The following is a 9,019-nucleotide window of genomic DNA, read 5'->3' as shown; positions in this document are numbered from 1 at the left end:
CAATATTAAGTACGTTGCACTTGCTGGTGTTGAATTTCATTTGCCATTTTTCAGACCACCCCTGCAGTTTATTTAGATCCTCCTGTAATGCATTTGCATCCTGCCCTGAATTAATCTGCCGCCCTATTTTGGTGTCATCCGCAAACTTGCTTATGTCACTGCTGATCCCAGTATCTAGATCGTTTATGTAGATTATGAACAAGAGTGGGCCTAGTACTGACCCCTGGGGAACCCCACTGGTTACACGACCCCACTCAGATTTAACACCATCTACGCTGACCCTCTGCGTTCTATCGGTGAGCCATGATTTTATCCAATTTAAAACTTCCCTCGATACCATGAGCCTTAATTTTTCTCAGAAGCCTCTGTGTGGTACTCTGTCAAATGCTTTGCTAAAGTCTAAGTAAATAACATCGTAATTTTCGTCATTATCTACTATCTCGTAGACTTTCCAAAAAACGTTAGCAGATTTGTTAGACAAGATTTTCCCTTTGTAAATCTATGTTGAGAGTCGTAGATAAATTTGCTTTTTCTAGATGCGATCGGATGCTATCTGCTATAATTGATTCAAGAAATTTCCCCACTACTGACGTCAAACTGATCGGCCGGTAATTTGACGCTGATGCTCTGTCTCCCTTTTTGAATATGGGTACTACATTTGCCTGTTTCCACAAGTCTGGCACAACTCCAGTGTCTAATGATTTTGTAAATAAGTTTACGAGGGGTCCGCTAATCTGTTCCCTACACTCTTTCAAGACTCGAGGGAAAATTTCATCCGGCCCTGGGGATTTTGTTTTCTTTAGTTTATTTATCTTCTTAAGAACATCCTCTTTTCTGATAGTGATATTCTTTAATTTCTCTTCTTCCTTTCCCTTAAATATCAGTTCCACCTCTGGAATTTCATCTCAAATTTCTTCTGTGAAAACTGATAAGAAGTAGCTGTTCAATGCTTTGCTTATTTTCACTGCCATTTATCACTTCTCCCCTCCCTGACTTTAAAGGCCCAACTTTGTCCTTGACCTTTGTCCTATATACCTGGAAAAATCCCTTGGGATTCGCCTTGGATTCTCTTGCTATTTTGATTTCATAGTCTCTCTTTGCTTTCCTTACATTTTTCTTAACATTCCTAGATAGTTCATTATACCTGTTTCTGAGCTGCTCCTCCCCTCCCTTTAATTTCTTATATATTCCTTTCTTTATTCCTATGTCATGTTTAAGTTTTCTGGTCATCCACCTTGGCTCATTCTTATTTGACCTAATTTTTCTGTGTGGTATATTTTGTTCTTGTGCTTTATGTAGTATACTAGTGAATATATTATAGTCATGATCAATTGTTGTGTCATCTATGACCTCACCCTTCCTACTGGGGACTGACGTGACTGTTCCCAGGTGACCTCACCTAGGTACCTTCTTAAGCCCCTGATAATCCACCAACCGAAAGTTTGGGACTCTGACTATATTGTCATTGTTTTTCGTTTCCCAATTTAGGGTGAACCTGATTTCTCTGTGATCACTGTTACCTAGTTCTTCCCCTACTGTGATATCTCTGATAATATTTTCTTTATTTGTTAATACTAGGTCTAATATATTGTCACCTCTAGTAGGTTCTGTAATTAGTTGTTTCAAAAAATTGTCCTGTACTGCGTCTAGGAAGTCTTCAGATTCATAGTCGCCTACAATGTTGTCCCAGTCAATATTTCTGAAGTTGAAATCCCCCATAATGCACAGGTTGTTATATTTTGCTGCCCTACTCATTTCCTGCCATATGGGCTGAGCTGCTTCTTTGCCAAGACTTGGGGGCCTGTAAATCACTCCCATAATTAGTTTTTCTCTTCCTTCCGTGATGATGTAGTAATTCCCTCACAGATGGTGTTAAGAGAGGCCTGATGTGGTGTAGTAATTCCCTCACAGATGGTGTATGAGGGGCCTGATGTGGTGTAGTAATTCCCTCACAGATGGTGTTATGAGGGACGTGATGTGGTGTAGTAATTCCCTCACAAATGGTGTATGAGGGGCCTGATGTGGTGCAGTAATTCCCTCACAGATGGTGTTATAAGGGGCATCACATGGCGTAGTAATTCCCTCACGGATGGTGTTATGAGGGGCATCACGTGGTGTAGTAATTCCCTCACGGGTGGTGTTATGAGGGGCATCACGTGGTGTAGTAATTCCCTCGCAGGTGTTATGAGGAACTTCACATGATGCTGTAGCAACTCATTCACTATGCGGTGTCGTGCATAATGGGGACACCACGTGGTCCGTTGTCACAGGAATTCACTCACTCAAGTGGGTAAGGTGTGGTCCCAGGCCTCTCTAGCGTGGAGTCTCAGGGGAATTATCACTGGGTACCTGGGACCTCACTATGTGAAGGTTAGCTTGGCTCAGACTCAACTGCCGAGTTGTTTTTCACTGACTTAAGTACTGTTCACCACTATTCAACACTGGTTCCATTCCTTCCCCAGCGCCAGGTGAGTCTGACCCGTCTTGACCCGTCGGTAGTCAAGGATGAAGTGGGTGTAATAATAATAATAATAATAATAATAATAATAATAATAATTAACGGTTTATTAAAAGAGCTTGGCAGCCAGAAGGCTGAAAATATACAGTTACATATTTGGGGAATGGGTTTCGAATTATAAATAATATACAAGTAACATAAGTGATACAAATAAGATATATAATAACTAGATGGGGAAAAGCTCAAACAACAGTACATTTCAACATAGTGACAGTGCAAGAAGTAGTGTTTACTGGGAGTGAATACACTGTTTTATTACAAGTTATTGATAATTTTTACAATGGTTGGGACTGGGCTGTTCTTATAGCGATCAGTTCGTGCACCTATGGGCTGGATGCGGTTGTGGTGTCGAACAGCAATTCTCGGGCTAGGGATCTCAGGTGGTAGTAGGAGCCGGTGTCGAGGATGGTGTAGAAGCTTCTTACCAAATTTGCAGATGAGGTCGTGGTGATGGTCAGTGAGAGTCGAAAGGGTTAGTGTGTTGAGCGCTTCTTGATATGTGGAGTAGGAAGGGGAGAGAATAATCTTGCATGCCCTCTTTTGCACTTTTTCTAGGTGTTTACGTTGTGTGGCATTTAGGGAGGAAGACCAGGTGGGGGAGGCATAGGTGAGCTTCGGAAGTATGAATGTTGTGTATGTGTGTGTGTAATGATTGCTTACCAAACCACAGCTTACAGCTCAGAGAGATACGACACATGTAACAGATTGCAGATTGCCCCGGGGGGGGGGGGGCTAGTTTATTGGGCACCCCCTTACATCCTGTGCAAGGTGAAGCGTTTACAGTGCCCAACTGGGAAGCATGCTAAGTTCATGCTTGCCTTTATGACTCATGCATTAAGGGCGTGGAAGCCTGAAGGGTCATGGGTTTTGTCAGCAAGTTACATAAAGTGACAGAATGATGAGTGTATGGGGGGGGGGAATTCCCGGTACATTTCATCTGTTTATGGCAAAGTGTGGCAGGTCCATAATAATGTCTGCCACTGCCACTAGGAGGAGGGATATCTGGTCAGGGAGGGAAGAGGTGTTGGTAACGGCTGGGGACCTGTAGGAGGAGGTCATAGGGCAAGTGAGGATGTAGTGAGAGAGGGTGTGAGAGTCGGGTTGACCACAAAGTTTACAAACAGTGCGGCCAGGCTCAGGGTTGCCAATGTACTCCCATAGGTACCTGTACCCTAGGCGCAGTCTCATGTACATAATCTGTTGAGATCGAGTCAGAGATTGATACTCTTTGTAGTGGCGGTTGTCGTCACCGGTTACAGCGTCATAGTGGCATAGTGTGACGCTGCCCCGTTGTTTTAGGTGTGTCCATTTTACGTCGAATGCTTCTCGTTGTGTGGCGTGTATGCGAGATTTGAGATGATTCAGGGAGAGGGCGAGAGTGGCTTCAATATCTTCTTGTGTCGCTTCTTTGGCAAGTCGATCAACAGTGTCACAGGCAGTTATTCCTATATGTGACGGGATCCAAATAAACTTGACACGGATGTCATCAGTTTGTTCTAGCCTGGCGACGGCGGCTAGGGTGTGTTGGGCGGCAGGGGAGGAGGGGGAGGGTAATTTGAGCCTCGCTAGCGCAGAAGTGCTGTCACTGTTTATAAGGAGATTCCGGCGTTCAGTGGGAGCATAGGTCGCCCCCTCATTAATGCCCGCGAAGATGGCTATGCTTTCAGTGTCAGTGGAGGAGGCCCAGTCGTGGACCCTGATTTTCTTGTGGACCTGGCACTCAGGAATCCACACAGCTGCCCCAACGCAGCCCAGCGTGGTGACAGACCCATCACAGTAGACGAGGATAGGAGGGAGGGAGGTCGTAAGAGAAGAGGCGACATCATCAATCTGCTCAAGTTTGAGCATATACCGCAGTTGGGTGGATTTACGACCAGGGAAGATGTGGACGACAACATCAACACACGGGGAAGTCCACGGCGGTAGAGGCGGATGAGTGTACTCGGGAGGGAGAGAGGTCGAGGGGGTGTAGAGGTGATAACGCAGGATGTCAGCAGCAGTGTGGACGGGCCAGTGTTGAGAGAGGGAGGGAGAGGTAATGGGGGCAGGCCGGCGCAGGAGGGTGACTCGGTGTCATGACCTTGTAATTCAAGGACATTTTTAACAGCCGGTGGAGAGCTAGTGGAGCGGTACCGCTCTTGCCTTCAAGCAAGATGTCGCGGGTTCGATTCCCGGGCTGGCTGAAGTTGTTTGAACACACTTCCTAGTCCCCCTGGTCCCTGTTCACCTAGCAGTACAGTAGGTACCTGCTGTAAATCGAAAGTTGCGAATTCGTATTCAGGGACATGTTGGAACTTCCAATAATTTGCTTAGACATAAAATTATTGACTCTTCAGGCTTCTACGCCTTAACTCTTCGGACATAAGGCAAGCATGAACTTATGCTTCCCTGTTGGGCGCTATAAACGCTTCTGCGCTTCACCTTACACAAGGATGTAGGGGGGGGTGGGGGTGTAAAAAAAAAAAGAATCAGCCAGCACCCCTGTCACCCGACCCCACAACCCGGTCAAGAGTCACCCAGTTCAGCAGGAGAGGCCAGAAGATAACTGAGGGGACTAGGAGAGGATAACTGAGGGAACAGGGAAAGGTTATGTTATTTTTAATGGCCTACCACCAAAGATATGTATGACTATGTTTTACTCAACACCAAAGAGGGGGGGACTGTATGGCCCCTGTTCTTAAATCCGCGGAGCAGGAGGTCTTTTATTACCCAAGGTCTAAAGCCCATTGACTAAAATGTGGTTTTGGACGTGAGACGTGATGAATAATACACCACTGTCTCAATCGCCCCCTCATCCTCCTCCCATAGACTAGCTCACATATCCACCAATGAAATAGTGATGACAGAATCACGGCTCGCCTGGTCCCTTATCTACCGTCAACAAACATTTGGGGTGGGTGGGTGGGGGGGGGTAGACCCAACGCTGCCCATGACAACAACACAACAGACATACCTGTATATTGTTTCTCACTCTTGATCTTTTTTTTTCATTTTTGTATTTCTTTATGGTTTATTTTTATTATTATTATTATTATTATCATTATTATTATTATTACATTTCGCCCCCCAGTCCCCGATGTGGGTTAGTGACCTGTGCCCGGGTGGGCTAATCCCCGTAAAAAAAATCTACTTGACATTGTGTCAGGTCAGGTCAGTTACATGAGACCCACTAATCCCCCACAGCTCCATGTGAATGAAAAATACCCGTCTTTGCTTTAACACAGCTTCCTGTAAACGTTTTTCCCCGAATAAATGTTACAAACATGTAAAAATGTTGGGTAAATAAAAGACAAACCTGTAAACGTGTTTTCTTACCTTCCAACCTTTCTGTTTCAGATTGGCCTTATACCCAAATTCAATAATTCAATTCATCTCAATTTGTATCTTACCTAAGACATTCTGCCAGCTTTCCTCTTGGAGAGATGACTTCTCTAAAGGTTGTGTTTTCCTTACGTCATTCCTCTTCATTTTATTGACAAAATCATCTCAAAAGTGCCAATGTTCATACGGAAATACTGAAAGAATTTACTTTCATCATCAATCCTTTTCCGATTTTGTTCTTATCTTCCTCCTCGTCTAATGCAATTGCGATCATTGCCAACTCTGATGAAGAGAATTCGCACATCTTCCCACGAGACGGCCCGTAACAGGAGCGAGATCGTCCCTTGACGTGTATGTGAATACCCTAATACCGTGACCGGAGTGAGACCGTCCCTTGACTGGACCGTGACCGTCCCTCTGGTGTGAATAGAGCCTAACATCAAGTTTACTCTCCAGCTGTCGACTCGTCCCTGAACTAATAGCTGATATTCGGAGACTGATTACTTTTTTTTTTTTTTTTACGGGGAATAGCCCACCCGGGCACAGGTCATCGACCCACAACGAGGCGAAAAAATAAGAGTAAAAATAAATTAGAAGTAGAAGAGAAAAAGACTTTATTAATTTACACCACGAAGATGCCGGAAAACCAGCTTTTTGAAATGAGACAAATTGTAAGAGCATGGAAACACAGAAGCAGGCAGAGCATTCCACAGTTTGGCACCGCGGGCAACATGAGTGTTACGAGCCCACGGCCTTGCCGGCGGTACACAGGATGCTAAATCCACCGAGCATTGCCCGTTAAAGCACCTGTAAAAGAGAGAGTGAAGCAACATTGCGGCGAAAAGAAAGTGAAGAGAGATTGTCGACTAAAGGAGGAGAGTTAATGCCTTTGATATGCCCTTGCCCTATCTAACAGTTGGACAGAAGATTTATTGATTGATACGTTTATTGAGATACAAATAAAATACATCTCAAAGGGATGAAGTGACTTAAGTCATCCACACCCCAGTCCAGGAATGTCCCTCTCAGGACTCACTCAAATCCCTCATTCAGATACAGGGTATATCTTATATAACCTATTATAGTACACAGTTATATTCTAGATGCAAAATTTCTATATTTCTTTAATATTTCATCTATTCCCCTATTTTTAAACATCCACTCTATTTGCATGGGGACATTATTTATATGGACATTTCTATATACATTAAGCAATGGGCATTCCAGTATATAATGTGGCAGGGTATGGGATCTGGGTGTTCTACAAACTCTACATTCTTTATCCTGGTCACTTCTCTCAGCTCCAAGGTCCCAATAATATTTATATCCTAATCTTAACCTCATATACACTGAATCTTTCCACCTACTCCTATCTTTCCCATATGTAAAATTTGTGTTCATGAGAACATGATGGTAATGTTTCATTGTTTCACTTTTCTCATATATTTCATTCCTTTTAGAGCCACCCCAGATATGAGAGCAGTACTCCAGGTGAGGACGAATGAATCCCTTATATACTTGGGGCAACTGCTCAGGAGTGAAGTAGCTACGGCATCTGTACAGCATTCCCAGCTTTCGGGAGGCAGCTTTAGCGATGTTGTAGCTGTGTGGCTTTCATGACATTTTAGAGGAAATGGTGAGGCCTAGCATATCTATTTTAGAATTTGGCAGAATGATTGTGTCCTGAAATGTAATTGGTGGTAGATCTTCTATTTTGAAAAGTGTAATTGGTAAATACTGTATTTTATTAGTCTAGGCTTAGGATAATTATGCATTTAAAAATGGCTAAATATGCATGCAAATATGCAGTAAAAACTGAGAAAATATGCACTTTAAAATATGTTAATAAATAATAACTACTAAGTTAATAACTCCTTTTACTGTACATTTTCTCAGTAAATTTACTTTCCCAGACAGGATGTCGCTGAAGTAGGATTTTTTAAAGAAGGATTAAATACAAAAAACAATATACTGACATAAAGTAATTTATTAAACAATACTGAAAAAGTATTTTCCTTTTAAGAAAACAGAAGAACAAAAGAGTGTCAGGAGGGAACTGGTGGAGCCCGTGCCTCTATACCCTGCCTGGCTGAACACGAACCCATCACGTACAGTTCATGTCCACTGACCAGCCCATCACGGCCTAGCTAACCACAGCCTAATGTTGAGCTATATAAACGTCACTTAAGGATGTTCCTTTTGGATATTATGACGCTAAAACAAAATCGCGTATTTTCGATTTTGTATTAGTGCAACAAAATGGACATTTATTATAGTTCAAATATCAGTAATTTCTGCCCCAGCGTTGCTGTTATGCTGGCGAATTTTTTAACCCTTGAGGATGAAGAATGTTTTATAATATTTTGGAATTTTCCAAATATATGCCTTATAAAACAAAAAAATATGAATATGCACTTTAGCTCAAAAATGGCTTAAATATACATTTGCATATGCACCTTGGTTAAATTCAATAGTAATAAATTATTACTATTGAATTAAACCAAGGTTCTACCTCCCCATTCAGAGATGTTCACAGATCCGCAGTGGTAGATGAAATTATATCAGCTCTAGAAACAGATATAGTTTGAGAATTAAAGTGGAAGGATAAATGTGAAGAAGAGTGAAGAGTAGACTCATCAGCGTAAGAATGGATAGAATTAATCGTAGTGTGAAGTAAATAATTTATAAAGAGAAGGAAGAGAGTAGGTGAAAGAACAGAACCCTGTGGGACGCTACTCTTGGTAGAGAGGGATTAACCCCTAACAAAAGTGGGTAATTTTTTTTTTAGATATATTCTTAGTGTATAACAACTCTATTAATACAGTAAACGAGAATTGTGGGTAGTTTTTTTTTTTAGATATATTCGTATTGTATAACAACTCTATTAATACAGTAAAGGAGAATTGATGTTTCAGCATTTTTGTCATTTTTATCATTTCCATCATAACACTTCCTTCTTTCCTCTTACCGATTTTATATGAGGTGCAGTACTAATTTAGGATTAAAATGCGGTAAGTATATTAAATGAATAATAAACCATTTTTTTGTTTGATCACCAAGAAGGTCGACATAACGAAACATGAATTACTAAACCCCAAGATTTATTGTAACTATATAGCTTCTGTTTTAATTCAGTAAATATGATACAACTTATTAATTCTAATGAAAAAAATAAACATA

Source organism: Homarus americanus, unplaced genomic scaffold (assembly GCF_018991925.1).
Source record: "Homarus americanus isolate GMGI-L3 unplaced genomic scaffold, GMGI_Hamer_2.0 scaffold23578, whole genome shotgun sequence".
Lineage (NCBI taxonomy): Eukaryota > Metazoa > Arthropoda > Malacostraca > Decapoda > Nephropidae > Homarus > Homarus americanus.
This window is presented reverse-complemented; position numbering follows the sequence as displayed.